The sequence below is a fragment of the Pithys albifrons genome, chromosome 11, assembly GCF_047495875.1.
Source record: "Pithys albifrons albifrons isolate INPA30051 chromosome 11, PitAlb_v1, whole genome shotgun sequence".
NCBI lineage: Eukaryota > Metazoa > Chordata > Aves > Passeriformes > Thamnophilidae > Pithys > Pithys albifrons.
This window is the reverse complement of record NC_092468.1, coordinates 20347119-20363021: the sequence shown is the minus strand read 5'-3', so window position 1 is coordinate 20363021 and position 15903 is coordinate 20347119. Positions and strand designations below refer to the sequence as shown.

Below are 15903 nucleotides of genomic sequence, written 5' to 3'. Positions count from 1 at the left end.
CACAAATTGCCATCTCTAGTCAAGCTCATGTTTATTATTGCAGTTATTTGGTGCTGCCAATGCTTGTGCACAGAGCAGCTCTCACATATTTATTGTCTGACTCCTCTGGTAAATTAGTGTAAGTAATCCCTATATAGTAGTGAAACCATCTTTTCTAGTAAGTGTCAGTAAGTGGGGCTGCAGAGGATTCACAACACAAAAATAGGACAGCAGCTCCAAATACAGCTCTTCCAAAATACTTCTTGGCTAAACAGGAAGTTAAGAAAAACAGGCAATGAATACAGCCCAGAAATGCTGAACCACCTCACAACAGGCACACAAAAGACGCTTCACAAGTAAACACAGAACAGCAAGCACTTCAAAAACTGTCCAGCTTGGTTGATAATTGCTTTTGACTCGTATATTTTGGGACCAGTTTCACAGGGGGGGAAAAAAATTTCATTTTTAGGAATTTATAACCACACAGACACTCTTCTTAAGAGCAGGCCCAAGGCTGTGTGCACAGATCTAACTCTGCTTTCTCCACACATACATTATGCAACGCAATGTGATAAATATGTAACCATGGAGGCACACACTGTATTGCAAACAGGACACAGAGCTCCTGGTGACCCGGGAGAAGGCAGGATACACCGTGTGGGAGCTCTGATTCCCTTCCCCCATTTCTTTTTCATAATGGTCCAGCACTTATTCTGCAGCCTTTTTATACCATCTCCTCTCTGAGGTATGTAAATAATTTAGTCAACAGCAATGCATTATGCAATTTATTTTCAGCCAACAGCACAGCCCTCGTTAGGTGCAATTCATGGGAAGCAGCAGTTAATTATGGTAATTCATCTGCAGACCTAGGTGAGCAATTTCACTGTTATTCTGCTATCCTACTTAATATGCACAAGCTGTATAAGAGCAGTTAAAAGGCAACTTTCAAGGCTGCCATCCCAAAACCCTGATTCCATAACAAGCTCTGAACCTGGGCTGTGAGGCAGAGCTACAGTAAACAGGCTTCTGGGAGGAGATGGAGTCGATTTACACAAAACAAATTGCAAGCTCAGGGTTAAGGTAGTCTGGTGAATAGACCTCTACAAGATCTTAGGAATAATTCTATGCTATTGTATTGCACTATTTGTGGAATGGTATGTGATCATATAATTAGAGATCATACAGTACATTCACACAAAGGGCTTGCCGGGGAGGGGGGAGGGGAGCTCTTTTAAAAAAGAAAATTACATTATCTGGAAATTCAGAGCTAATCTCAACAACTCAGAAATGCTACCACAGAGCTTCTCCTTCATAAACTTTAGAAAAATACATTTCAGGTCTGATTCCTGCCTGAGGAAGAAACAGTTCCAAACAGTTGAGGTTTTGAGTCATCAAGATGATAAAAGCCTAAATAAGGAAAATAAACTGAAATATGTGCAAATACTAAAAAAACCAAAAAAAAAATAATGTCTAAACTGCAGTTCTAGAGACTGGACGTGGCACTTAATGCCATGATCTGGTAATCAAAGTGGGCTTGGATTAAGGGTTGGACTTGATGATCTCAGAGGTCTCTTCCAACCCAACTGATTCTGTAATTCTGTGATTGCAATGATGGGGAGGCAAAGATGGCCTTTGGTTCAGAAGCAACACCGAGAGAAGTGCTCTGGACAGGTGCAGGGAATTGCCACCAGTCTGGCGGCTGAATCAGAGGAGAGGGAAGGAAGGGCAGGTCCCAGCCAGGCACAGGAGGAGGGCACTTTCCTGGAGAAGGGATGTGCTCAAGCACAGCCCAGTTAACCCTTCTGGTTGGGGGAAGGCTCCAGCCTCTTCTCCTCTTGACCCCGGCCAGAGGACACCCGGACTACCCTCCCTATGGTGCCTCCTTTGATGTGACGCTGCCCCAGCGCCGCTGCCCCAGGTATGTCAGCACCTGCCTTGAAAGAGGAGTCCTTGACTGTGGGGCTCCTCTTCACCGCACCTCGTCCCCACCCTCCTGTAGCCTGTCTGCAGACTTCAGAAACTGATTGTTAAATGACCCAGCTTGTGTAACTTTGAAGAGCACACAGCTACCGAAGGCCAGCCCTCTGCCAAATCCCTGCCCTCCCCAGGGAAGCACAGTAAATCCTGGAAAAAAATCACTGGAGCTTCACTCACTCTGGAGAACAGGCACCCAACTCAAGACAGGTCTGAATGAGCTGGTCTTTGGCCACAAACCAAGCCTAAAAACCTGCAAATCCCTCCTCAAGTAAAATATTAAAGTCATATAAAATTTTGAGATATTCACTGCTTTAATGACAGAAGGCACAGAATTTTTACATTAACATCTTGAAGGTCTCAGAGGAGCACAGGTCCAAGATGCACAGACAGACATTCAGTTTTAATTTTAACCTTAGACACTTTGATACAGCCACAAGACTAAAACATTAGTGGCTTCTAGTTTGTTTATGACTGACTACATATGCTAGAATATGCTCTGCCAAAACTCATAGCTCATACAAAAACCAGCATTCAAACAGCATAAAACTTCATAAACCAAATAAACAACACATTGCAAATATTTAAGACTTCCAAGCACGGCTACTTCTGTAAGTTCCGACATTTCAACTGGCAACAAAACATTTCAGACACTGAGACAAATGACTGGCTAAAAAACGCTACCCCATCATCATCATCATTTTAAACAGTTCATTCTTCTGTGCTCCTGAAACACGCATGGCACTCAAATTATAACTGAGCAAACGTGCGTATCCTTTGCTATTAAAAAAAAAAATTGGAAACATTAAATTTAAGTCTTTTTGCTTAACCCAGGACTAGAAAACTGTCAGCCCTGAAAATTAGTTTCACAGAACCTTAATGCATCTGAAAATAGCTTATTTGCTACACATGACATGCAAATTCTGAAATAAAGGGAAACCCTTTCCCTCAACATGCACACTAATATTTTTCTTTCCTGAAGGTTGGATCATTTCCAGAGAACCTGAATTGACTTCAACAGTGTGATAATATATTTTTTACAAAGAGCACGTGAAGTACTTCAGAACACAAGAAAATGGTTCAACTAAAAAAGGGCTTCACTCGGCTCTTCTAAAGACACATAAGGATCACACTTAAAAGTGATATTTCTTAAACAATTAGGGCTTGACTACATCAACAGCTCTATCTGCTGATATATATATTACACTAAACAGGAATTAAACTCTTTCTTTCTGGAGTCATTCCAAACAAAAATGTGAACGTACTGTAAATTCCCACTTTTAACTTCAAGCCAGAAAGAGTAAATACATTTTTGTAAAGTTTAAGGGATTTATTAAAGTGTTGGCAGGACTTTCTTTTCCAAATTAACTTCTCAGAGTATGGTGAAAATAAGAAAAGTCACCATGTAAAAGTACAATTTACAACAGCAAAACCCAAATGTACACAACTTTAAGTACTGCTCCCAAACTGAAGAGATTCCCCAAAATTAAAACACCTCCTAAAATTTCATATTCCAGCAGATGGAAAACATCCAAACAACAGATGAAAACAAGGTAATTTAAGAGGGAGCATGTGCTCAGCAGTGTCACAAGCACAACTGTGACAGCCAGGACTGAGGTGTGCTTTAGGAAACACCAATTCTGACACTCACCCACGTAAAGCAACGTCTTCAGACAAGCTCCAGGTAAAGGGCATAAAAAAAGATTTTAATACAAGCTTGTACACTGAACTATAAAATTATAAACGAGAACCATTTAGGAAATTATAAAGGAAGACTTGCACAAATGAAATTATAAGCAGGTCACAGAGATCGTGTCACCATTTATTTTTATTTTATACGTGGACAAACCCAAGCAGTCCGACGGCTCGAGTCACACGATCGATCGCTGGCTGAGCTATCAGCCACCCCACTGCAGCCTGGGAAGATTCTGTCTGATAGCAAAGCTGAGATAAGAAGTTCATGGCCCACCCTCGCCTAACTTAGACACGTTCACTCCTATGGTTAAGCTGAAGTTACCACCCCCTTTATGGTGACAACACAGGCGTTTGTGCAGCCCTGCTGCAAACTGGTTCGGCAAAACTACCTCGATTTTAACATACATCCCCCTCCTAAAATAGCTGTTGCCTTTAACACATCCTTCCAGAGATGTTTCTAGGACCAATAAGCCACTGTATCAGCACGGCACAGGAGTCAGTAGACCATGGTAGAGGAAAAACTTTTTTGTGTCTCCACTCCAACAAGAACAGGGTCAGCTTAAGGGTCCCACCACGCCCCTTCCCACCTGCACTGCTGAGTCAAGTCGCTTCTTGGGTATCTACGTTCCAAAACCCATTCCTGAAGTGGTTCCACCATGGAAGTTCAGCCTTTCCTCAACACCAAAGAGCTGCCAGAGGGTGCACACACATCTTAAGACTTCATAAAAGGTTGCATTTCCACATTACTAAGGACACAAATATACCTGATTTCAACATGTGCTGGCACTATCGCAAAATATTTCCAATGTGGAGGACCATGTTTTGACCAACATAAAAGAAAATTAGAAGACACACACAAACCCAATGAGTATGAACGGAGCACTTGCCTAAACTGAAAACTCCAAGTCAGAAGAGGCTGAAAAATGAAACAAAAGCCACTTTCCACTGCTATGCACCCTTTCACCAGCAGGTCTCAGGGCACTGAGCTGGTCTGAAAAAGCTCCTGTTAAGTATTAAATCACTGGTGCATGGGTAAATTTGTTAATCCATTTGCTAAGGTCACACAGTGGCAGAAATAGCAGATAATCCCGACACCAGCTTTCTGTCCTAATCATTATGCGGACAGAAAATCTTCAGTGATGCAAAGTAAAGTAAACATAGTTATCTGTTACATACACATACATTAGGTCAACTCAGAAAAGCAAAATTTTGGGTGTGGGGAGTGGAGGTGTGTCTTTGAGAATCCACCAGAGAGCTAGAGAGGCATCTGAAAACATAGAGAAAGAATTTATAACTAGAAAGTAAATCCATAATTTCTTCAAACAAGCTATGATAATTTCTCCAAGCTTGAAAGTTTCTACCACTTTTTGTGCCATTACATATGAAAGCATCTTGGTAATACTTGCTATGGAATCTGACAGTCCGAGACCATTTTGGTGAATGGCCTTGTACAGGTAAAACACACAGCAAGCACCAATATCCAAACAGGAAAAAGCAAGACTATGAGCTGACAAAAAGAGAAAAAACCAAAACTTGCTCTACAAATCAAAAATATGGACCAGACAGTGACCTAGACTGGCATTATTAATATGCACTAAAAACAATAACCTAATGAAAATCACTGTAGGCAGGGAAAATTAATCTTTCTGCTCTTCCTTAAGTGAAACTCACAGCAATTTCAATGGAATTCTCCCCTACATCCACATGGGCCAAGTCTGCTCCTGCAGCCAGTCTCTATTGCATCCATCTTAGTTACACTACATATATCCTGATTACAGGGATTTATACATGGCAAGAGTAATGTAGAAGTGATCCACAAAACTGACTTCAGTAGAGGTGAGGTTCACTATTATCATCTCAACTGTCAACAGCTTTGCGGTAAAGGACTTACACCTGGAAGACTTGTAAGTAAAAACTCTTTCCTGACTTTTGAGAAAGAACATCTTGCACTCTCTCTGTCCCAAGCACATCCACATCAGAGCCAGAATGAAAGTCTGCTATCCTCAGGTTTCACTGGACCACAAGGTAGGAGAGAGTTCATGACACATTAATCACCTGAGTTTGTTTTCTGATGTTCTGGACACCAAGACACCAAATAAAAACGCTGCTTAGATATCAAGCAAGATATTATTTTGTGTATTACACAGTTGCTAGTTGTGAACTCTTTAAAGACAATCTTTCAACTCCCAAGTCACAATTCTACACCCTCCTCTGTGCCGGGCAGGACAGCGGCGCCGGTGCGCACGTCCCAGCTCGCAGCCTCAAAGCAGTGTTTGTTCACCCAGAACAATGGGGCATGTGACTTGTCAACACTACCCACAACAAAAACAGTAAGATAAGGCTGCCACTGATTTCAGGATGACCGACTTTGTTTTTGCTAATTTTAAGGAGCAACGTCAATAAAAGCTTATTGCATAAACCCGCTTATTTTGAAAAGCCCAAAGCCAACCTCACCTCGCGCAGAGGTTTTCACTCCAACTTCCTCAGCTTTTCGTGTCCACGCTAAACGCTCACACCAACTCCCTCCAAAGCCTCCCTCTGACTTCATCAAGAGTTGGATCAATGCTTTATGTCTAAAGCCAAGATTATTTTTATCAAATAAAGCACTGCCAAAATTTGTCCTCTCTGTTTCCTGTGTGCCCGTCGCAGCCACAGGCAGAGTCCTCGCTCACCTCCACTCGCTGCCAGCGGCACAGCCGGCAAAATGAGACCTCCCCAGCAGCCTGACGGCACCATCCAAACCCATCTAACCCCTCTGGTTCAGGAGGGCCACCTGGGATCAAGTCCTACACGTAAACCTCACCAATATTAGGAGAAATGGGAAGAAAGCAGTGAAAACAAAAAGGCACCCATTTAATTTAAAGGATGACAAGAGAACAGATGGGGAGAATGCGAAAGAAAAGTCCAAAATGACGAGGAGAAAGTCCAGGAAAAAAAAAAAGCAGGTGGGGAAAGATTAGAAAACTCAATAAAGCCTTAGGAAGGGGTAAAAATAAAATTATGTCAACTGTCAGAATAGACACAAAATACCCCTGTAGACAACATTAATTTTCCACATTTACACTACAGCACAGACAAGGAAGCAGAGCCAAGCAGAAGAGAGGGCACAGCCACTCTGACCCTTGGAAGGGTAAATTTTAGAAAGAAAAAGCAGTACAATCTTGCACTACTTGTCTTTTTATTACAGAGGGGGAGCTTGGGAGGTTATTTTAATCACACAGAACAGAAGTAGGCCCAACAGCACCAGGTTAACAAACAAAAGCAGGCAGCAAGAGGCGCACGGAAGTACATCGCAGTGCCAAACTTTCAGCATTTACAGGAACATTAACACAAATGAAATCTGACTAACCTGATCTCAGAGTGTGGTTTTAATACCAGCACATTTCTTTCTTTTCACCTTGAAAAAACTCCATTCGGCAAGCAGGTAGTTACAAACCACAGCTGAGAAAGTGGGAGGCACCTTGAGCAGGCAAATGAGATTTTACATATTCTAACACCATCAGTGGAGCTTTCTGGAGCTCTGCAGCGATGCCCAACATACACACCCCTTGCTGGTGGCACAACAGAGAACCTCAGCCTGTGTAAGGGACGTACTCTTAGCCGGAGTGTGACACTGCATTTCACATACCCTCCAAGTCTCATGTATGAAGTCATCCATAGCATCAAAGAGCGAGTCAAAACACATCAAAAGTGTTTTCCCTGGCTACCTCTGAAAGTTTCCATGCCTTTATCCTTCATATATTTTTTTAATTCTTCTTAGCAGTTCTGCCAATACAGGATCTCTGAAAGTCCAGTTTTCTGTCCCAGCATATACAAGCAGGGACTGTCTCTCTAACATGGGGCCCCAGCTGTGTCCCAGCACTGGGACGAGAGCAGACAGACAGGAATATTGAGTTTGGTGTTTTCACAACCAGTCCACAGAACCACAGCGAGAGCAGAGGGTTCATTTCTAAGGCAAAAGCAATGCCCATCTATTTTACTGCAAAATAGTATTTTACTGCTGTGGTGCCCAGGCACCTTAACGGGATGACCACGATCAAGGCTGTGTTTTGTTTTAATGGAACAGACACTTAGAACTTAATTACTAATGTATTTACTGTGTATTACATGTACTGTAAGAAAGAACCTTACAAATGGCCTTGATGAACTAGGAATAAACAACCAATATCAAAATAACCTTGTATGTGTAGACAATAGAAGACCCAACTAACACAGACCTTGCCAACAGTAAGATAAACACATTGATATTTCTATCATAATCAAAGGCCCTTCATCATCTGCCCTGGAAGACAGTCACAGTAATACAAAAATATTTTTTTTACAATTCAAACAATTATGACAAATATTTACGTATTTGCTATGATGGTGAAAGCTGTTAAAAAAAATGGTTTCTGTTAATCAGCTACATTCAGATATTCGTTCCTGCTATCAGATGAAGTTCACCAAAACTGAGGGTGTTTCATTGTATTTTTGGTCAAGTTTTATCACAAGTCAACATATTGAAGTCTGTTATTCCTGACTTCTTTCATCTTACACAGTGCGCGATATTTACAGTCTCAACAAGACATCACATTGTGAAATCTCGTTGTGCATTTGAAATAAAGTGACAAATCAGGTACCAGGTCTGAATCAGCAAAATATTCATGTTGTTCAGTGAGTATGGACCCTGCTTCTCTGAACCTCAGATCCACTGCATTAGCCATTTCTAGCACAATTTATTTCATGTCAGCATTAATAGATGGTTTGACAACACTCCATCCACATCTGTGCTAACTTTGCTTTAAAACTATGCCAAAAAGTATTAAATCTGAATAAATGTAACTCCAAAGTAAATACGCTACAGATTCACAAACATCATCATGGCAAAAATCCATACTTTTACAAAGCACTTCCTAATTAAAATTTGTCTCCAAGACTCTGTATTTAGGAATTCGTGTTTGTGTTAATATCCAAGCAAAAATTTCTGTACTAGAGAAGAATGTGGACACCCATACAAAAATTAGTGGTGATTCATTGTTTAGCAGTTGCCTTCCCTTTACAGCACACCGCAGACTGAAGGACACGTTGCCAACTGAGAGCACCAATACTTCCTTTAACCTAATATAGGACAAATAAATACACTTCAACAGCTTCTAAATCTTGCACGTCCTACTTTTTTGACCCAGATCTCTTGTTATTTCCCCCATAGGTCTATGCAATATCAAAACTATTTTACCCCCCCAAATTTAGACACAACCTAAGAGTGGAAAAGTTCTCATGATTTCTGTGAGCTGGAGAGACCAGGAAGCAGGGGGAGGGTCGGGAAACTCACTAATGTCTGTTAAGATCAATTGGTCTTGTAAGATTTTCAGCCACATTTAGCACTCCCCCAGCTGCTGAAATTAATGGCAAAAATGCTCATTTGTCCAAGAGGACTGTAAGTTACACCAATATCAATAATAAATGAAAAATAATTGAGTCTTTTTATTACTAGTTTTACAAAGCAAAAATATATTTTCAGAAGTCTTGCTGACACTCAAGCATGAATAGTCTGTCCAAAAACCACAAAAGAGCTATGAAACTTGTTATTCCTCTCCTCGGCCCGCCTGGGCAACTTCTTCCAGGAAATCAAATCTTCTTTGCCTGGTACTTTTAGGGAACCACCAGAGGACTGAAATCCACTTTGCATGTGCTCGCCGAGCAGCGAATTCCCCGCAGTTTGACGGCAATAGGTCACCCATGGGAAGAGCCTGAACTTTTAACATTGTTAATGTCAAATGCAACTTTTAGGACTGGTTCTATTTAGGGCTCTAGACCTTGACAATTTCTGTGGGTTTGGCACTGGGCACGGTATTTAGCACTAAATTTTCACAAACAGTAAATATTTGACCCTTAACTCCTAACCTTGAGAAAACGCTTCAGGAATAAGCTGCAGAGAGATCTTTTCTGTGCGCTCTCTGGTCTCCACCAGCAGGCACGTAGCAGGAAAGTTCTGACAGGCACTTTCACAGTCCCAATTCATAAAAATCTACCACTGGCCTGACGTCAGTGGGGTTTGGAGGGAGCTCTGCGTGCAGCTGGGGAAGTGACTGAATCATTCCCCAAACCCACAACGGGTTAAAAGGAGCACCAGCATTGGCTGCAGGGACAGCTGCTTGTCTGCCTTGCCAGGCTGGCAAAACTGGGGGAAGGGAAGGCCTTTTACTGACACCATACCAGCTAAAACTTCCAGTAATGCACCTCCAGCAATCCAAAATGACACTCGGTGTGTCTGCATATGGCACACGGTTGTAGAGAGTGTGTCTGTAGTACATCGACACTGAACAGAGCCTCAGAACATAAAAGAAAAAACCCCACACAACTGTTTTTACTCTGGATGATTCTGAATTTTTACTGCTAGACATTACTAGTGAACCAGATTGCTCCTTTGCAACATGGAGACCTCAGAATTACAACAATAAGCACAAGTCAGAGTACACAACACAGACTTTTACTAATACTGCTCCCAGGAACAGAAACTACACCCTCACAGGAGTTTGCAAAAGCCAACAAACCACGTACAAGAGTTGATTTTTAGAAATGCTAAGCACACACAGAGACTGTCAACTTCACAGGCAACTGTGGGGATGCAGTATCTTAGAAAATAAGGCTATTAATATCTCACTTTACAGATGCTGATGCCAGTTTATACTCTCAACAGGAATCATGTTTGCACCAAGCAGAACCACAACACAACTGCAGGGCACTGATCCCCACTCCCACTGCACTGGAGCACTCAGCCCCTGGAGCCAAGCAAGGCACACAGAGCACCAACCAAGGGCCACAGGCAGGCACTGAACCGCATAACCAGGTTGACACCCAACCTGTTTGTGTTACTCATCCTGAAAAAATGATGTGTTGGTCTGACAGCACACCCAGGGATGTTGCTTCTGGTATTCAAGCTACCATATTCAGAATATATCTCCACACAGCACTGAATTAGGCCACGTACAAGTACACTCAGAGGCCAAAAGGAGGCTCTTTGAAAGATGTCACATAATATTGGCCAAAAATTTCCGTAACAATCCTCCTCATTCAGAGCTTCTTTCACAGAGCTACACCAATTCCCCAAACCTTTTGAATACTATTTCTACAGGTAGGGAATTATGCTCAAAAGTCTTTCCCAAAATCAGCCCATCCAAGAAAGAAAGTGAGCAAGGGTGAGGTGCAGCAGCAGCAATTCCACAACTTGGCTGGCCAAGCCACCAAGGTCCTACACACCTGACCAATGTGTGCATTTATCCCTGCTGTTACAGAACCTCCGGCTTGGAATGGCCACCTATTTCTCATAAAGGAATATTTTTTTTAAGGCTCCTTAGCGATACAAAAAGGAAAGTCCAAAGGATGTCACAGAAAGCTACGTGGTAAAGTGTTAAAGATCATGGTTTCGGAGTGTAAGCTGAGTTACAATTCTATGGATCCTTCAGAACCAAAGGGAAACTCAACCTGAGCTCAGACAAGGCCATTGAGACTCTAGGGCATTTTGTATCAAGTTCAGCCTTGTCTTCATTAAGGAAGAAAAGGGTCTTCTCATATTGGATTTGATACCACAAGACGAAACCCTAAGGAGGAGAAGTTGTTGACAGTTTTCATACAAACTGGCAGTGTGATTTCCAGACCAGACTTCCACACCCTTTCAGTCAAGCAATCAACACTCCCGAAGTGACAGCTATGCTGCCTCGTCTCCACTGCTTCTCACCTCCAGTTAGCTAATTCAATTTTGCAAAATTAAAAGAAAGCCAATATATTTCCCTACAATTTCATATCAAAAGATATTCCTTATTCCTCATTTCATTGTCATACTTTATCTTGGAGGAAACCAATTACGAGATGAATAAAGCAGTCTCCATCTACTCTGCTTGGGATCACTGGATGAACCTTTTTCTAGTAAAGTCACTCTTGTTATTAAGTGATTTTAGAGAAATTAAGACCGTCTCACTTCATACTGCAGCACTTAGAAAACTGCACATATTTGGGAATGGGGTAGCCAAAGCAACAGCAGGAACACAGAAATGGGTTCTTCATCACCTGTTAATTTGAAGCTACTACATTAATGTAATGCAACTCAGAAACACTGAAAAGAGCTGTCAATCATAGTTCCTAATGGGAAACTACTGACACTTCTTCACCTAACACAAACACTTAAATTTGTATTTAAAAATGAGCATGCAAAGAGTATATTCTCACAGCAGTTACTTTTTGTAGAAGCCAAACATGCATAATTACAGTGTGCGCACACACACTTTCACTTCTCTCCCAACCTGCAGCTACTTGCATAAGCTGATGTTTTGGGCATTAAATACAGTCATTATTACACCCTAAAGTCTGTGTGCACAAATGCCCAAACACAGGCACAGTGAAGATGGTCAATAGAAACAACACGAACAAGATTGTGAATGAGTCACACTTCGGTACATTTCAGTATCACAACACTGCAGTATTGACACACACCGACCTGCAGCAGACCCTGTCCTTGCCCTGCTCCCAGAGCAGAGACCAGACCACCTTAGGACCTCCCTATCCCAGTTCAGAAGGGGAAGAGCAGGCAGGAGGTTTGTGTCTGCCTCTCCTCTGCTTGCCAGCAGCATCCTCACCAGCAAGGTGTCAGAATTCACACGGGCACCACAATCCCCAGTGGGACTGGGAGGGTGGAAGAGACAGGCAAAGCAAGCAAAACCTGTGCAGGGTTGGCTCTTGCCTTGAGACTCCCAATGACCAAAGGAACAGGATTAGTGTTGGAAAGGTATCACACAGGTCACCTCAGCCTTCCCCAAAACACCTAACAGTGCTATGATACCAAAACAGCATTGGTGTAACCAAAGATTCACATCCCATTGCCCGCCACAAATACAAAACACACCCAGCTTCTGGGAGCAACTTCACAGACAGCTGTGGAGCTTATTCAGCCGAACGAGACCACTGATGTTCACAAAGCTGTGTGTTTTACAGGACTTCCTGACTCCTGCACAATTACATCCTTGTAGGATGTGGGTCTTTACTGCCACTACAAAACTTGTAACAGCAAACACATTCTGACTCAAATGTGAAGTCCATGTTCAATTAAACTCCAGACCAAAATCAAATTAGGTAAAATAACTTAGTTTGCTCTACATTACTCAGATCTGTTCTTCCTAACTAAAAACTATTATCTGAAAACAACATTAATCAGCAATTTTGACCATTTCCCCTAATCCATCCAGAGCCTCTTCATGCTTAGGGCTGTAGCACTTTTTAGCATCAAACTCTTTCATGATGGGAAAATGACTATGAAGTATTGCAGTTGGGTACTTAGTGCTTATACCCTGCCTTACAACTTCAAAGCATTACACAAACATCAATAATTACCATATATAGAGCAAAACTGAAAGAAGCATTCATATTAAAAAAACTCACCGAAAAAAATTAAACTACCTGTTTGAAGAGGGGAAAAAAGCTTAAGCAACACAATCTCCTGTAATTATTGCGTTCTTCACACTACACACACACGTTATGGCACCACTTCTTCAAACAAACAAAAATCATAAGTTCTTGCACAATCTTAAAAATAAATTATAAAGCCCAAAAGGCAAACCCAAACTCCTTTCCTACATTTAAATTACACTTCCTTCCCCTTTCTTCATGGAGTGAGAACCAAGTGTTTTCCAGGTGTTGCCAATAACAGTTTGGAAGGCAGGCCACCAAGTTCCCAAGACACAGTATCAGAAGACAGTTCTCATGGAGACAAATCCACTTTCCCTTAAGAAAAATTAAGACACAACAGTGTACAGCCTGAAGTGACCTTAGGCAATACAGTACGTTGCTGTTCCATTAGGCCTTAGCCAAGATCAAAGAGGAAAAAAAAAGTCACTACAAGAAGGCACACAAAGTTTGTTACGATGATTTACAGGACACCACCTGTGCCCTGAGTGCCACCACCACAGGAGACCCTTTTTTTCTATGAATAAGGGAAAAAATCCTTCACACGCTAACCCACAAACACGTGTTCCCTTGCTTAAATTTAAGGAAACACATCAGTTTGGAGGTTCAGTCCTCATTTGAAATATATTCCAAAAATCTCGTTAACACACATGTCCAAAGGAAGGCCCAAACCCAAAATGAGCCTCACACAGACCAGTCTTCAGGTTATTTAGAGCAAGAAGAGGGCCCAAAACTGCCAAAAAGCTCAGGTACAACTGAAACTCCAATCATCAATTTTGCAAATGGTGCCAAAGTGGCACAACTCACAAACCCAAAGGGCTGTGACCACCAATGCCAAGGAACCCTGTTAATACACTCAACATGCTCAGACATTTATTTTAGTACTACTAAGACAGCAAATCAAGTCAGACAAGCCCAGAATACTCCTTTTTTCACGCAACAAAGACTTGGTTCTCCTGATCATGCCTCCCATGCCTTAACAATAAGTAGTATGCTTTGTGATTCCCCTCCCCCATAAATCAGTTAGGAATTTGATTTACACAGACAGGAAAACGAGGAAGTTGAGCACACTGGAGAGTAGTAAAAACTTCACCAGCAAACTTCACTTTCCTACACAGCGACCTACAAACCAAACTTTCCTCCAGACTCACGTGTCATCTGCAGCAACCAGCCCCTGCCATAAAGCACAAAGTTTTGCTGTTCTGGGGATAAAGACAAGCAAGAGGAGACTTTTATTCTGTCAGGCTGCCTTAAAAGGAAATTCGGTGATGAAAGATTAAATTCACCTGGAACAACACGACACATTTTAACCCTTTTGAGGGTACAACAATACTAAGCCGCCACATATTACAGGACTTATATCCTCCACCGATAAAATGTACACATTGCATCAACGTGTGAGCCCGTCTAATTGATGCAACACACAAATTACACCAGGCTTTCGGTCAGGGATGAGCCCTGGCAGAGAGAGCCGCTGTGAAGTGGGGAAAAAAGCTTATTTTATGCCCCAAACCGGGCCCGCTCGGTGCCACGGGGGGTATTGCCTGTTCCGCCCCGAACTTCACAGGGAAACTGATCAATAACTTGGCTCTGGGAGTGAAGGGGGGCTGGGAGAAATATCGGGAATGGCCCTGGGGAGGGTGGGGAGGGGGTGTATCCCTTTCTAAGGAATGGCCGGGTCGGGATGGGGGAGAACTCCAAGCGGTGGGGGAGGGGCAGGGCCGCCCCTCCCCCCCCAAGTAAATATGCGGGAAGGGGGGAGGGGAGGCCGCTCTTCCACACAAATCAGGCTAAAAATAGGCCCCTCGCTATGGCTCCCGTGTGCCATTCGCTGCCGAGGACGGTGTGCCCCCATCCCCCGCTCCGTTAAACCCTTTTTTTGTTAAAAAAAAATAAGGAAAAAAATGAAGGCGGGTGGGGGAGGGGAAGCCAGCGGCGCGGAGTGGGGGAGGGGAAGGGAGTAAATATATCTATTATACACACATATACATGCATATATACACAGATTAATTTAAAAGGGGGGTCACAGCGGCGTTCTGGTCCCATCCCCCTCCCGCCTCCCCCGGCACGAACAGCGCGGCCGCCCCCCCACCCCATCCCACCCCATCCCATTCCATCCCCATCCCAATCCTCAGCCCAGCCCCAGCCCCAGCCCCGAGCCCCCCGTTCTTACCTTGGAGCGGCTGCTCCCCCCTTTCCCCGGGAATGGAGGCACGAGGAATTCACCCTGGGCTGTCTCTGCTCCTCCCGTGTGTTTTACACCACCGCGTGTGTGTTCGCGCACATCCCTGCCTGTGTGGGCTCTGTGTGTACACGCGTGTACGTACCGATTATATATATATATATAGGTATATAAATGTATTTTTAAGGTGTCCACAGCGAGGAGGAGGAGGAGAAAAAAACAGGAGGAAAAAAAACACAACAAAACCACCACACACACACACAGGAGGAGGAAGGAAAAAAAATACCCAGCGCGTAGCGCTGTGATATTCAATTATATCCGAGCCAGGGGCCGGGGGAGGGGAGGGTGGGGAGGGCGAGGGGGGGCTGGAGATTAAGTCCCGAGGAAGGAGGGGGAAAAAAAGTAATATGTGTGTGTGTGTGTGTGTGTGTGTGTGTGTGTGTGTGTGATTGAGATGGAAGGAGCGGGAGGGAGCGCGGCTGTGCCGGGGCCGGAGCCAAGCGGCGCTGCCGCCGGCACACACCGCGCCCGGCCGCGCCGAAATGGGCGCCGCGCAGGGAAGGGAAGGCACGGAGCGAAGGGAGGGAAGGCAGGAAGGAGGAAGGGAAGGAGCGGAGCCGGGAGGCGAGGCCAGGCGA

General features: G+C 43.4%; 1 protein-coding gene across 5 annotated transcripts in view; it reads right to left on the bottom strand.

Moving 5' to 3' along the window:
- TBL1XR1 (TBL1X/Y related 1) overlaps nt 1-15789 on the bottom strand; it is a 112625-nt gene extending 96836 nt beyond the window's left edge. For 2 of the 5 annotated variants that reach the window (XM_071566066.1, XM_071566067.1), the window contains exon 1: nt 15257-15789. The gene's annotated coding sequence lies outside the window, so the exon portion shown is untranslated. Of the gene's footprint in view, nt 1-6997; nt 7073-14234; nt 14310-15256 lie in introns of those variants that run through there. The other 3 variants (XM_071566068.1, XM_071566070.1, XM_071566069.1) reach the window with 2 other exon arrangements.
- Nucleotides 15790-15903: the final 114 nt, after the last annotated feature.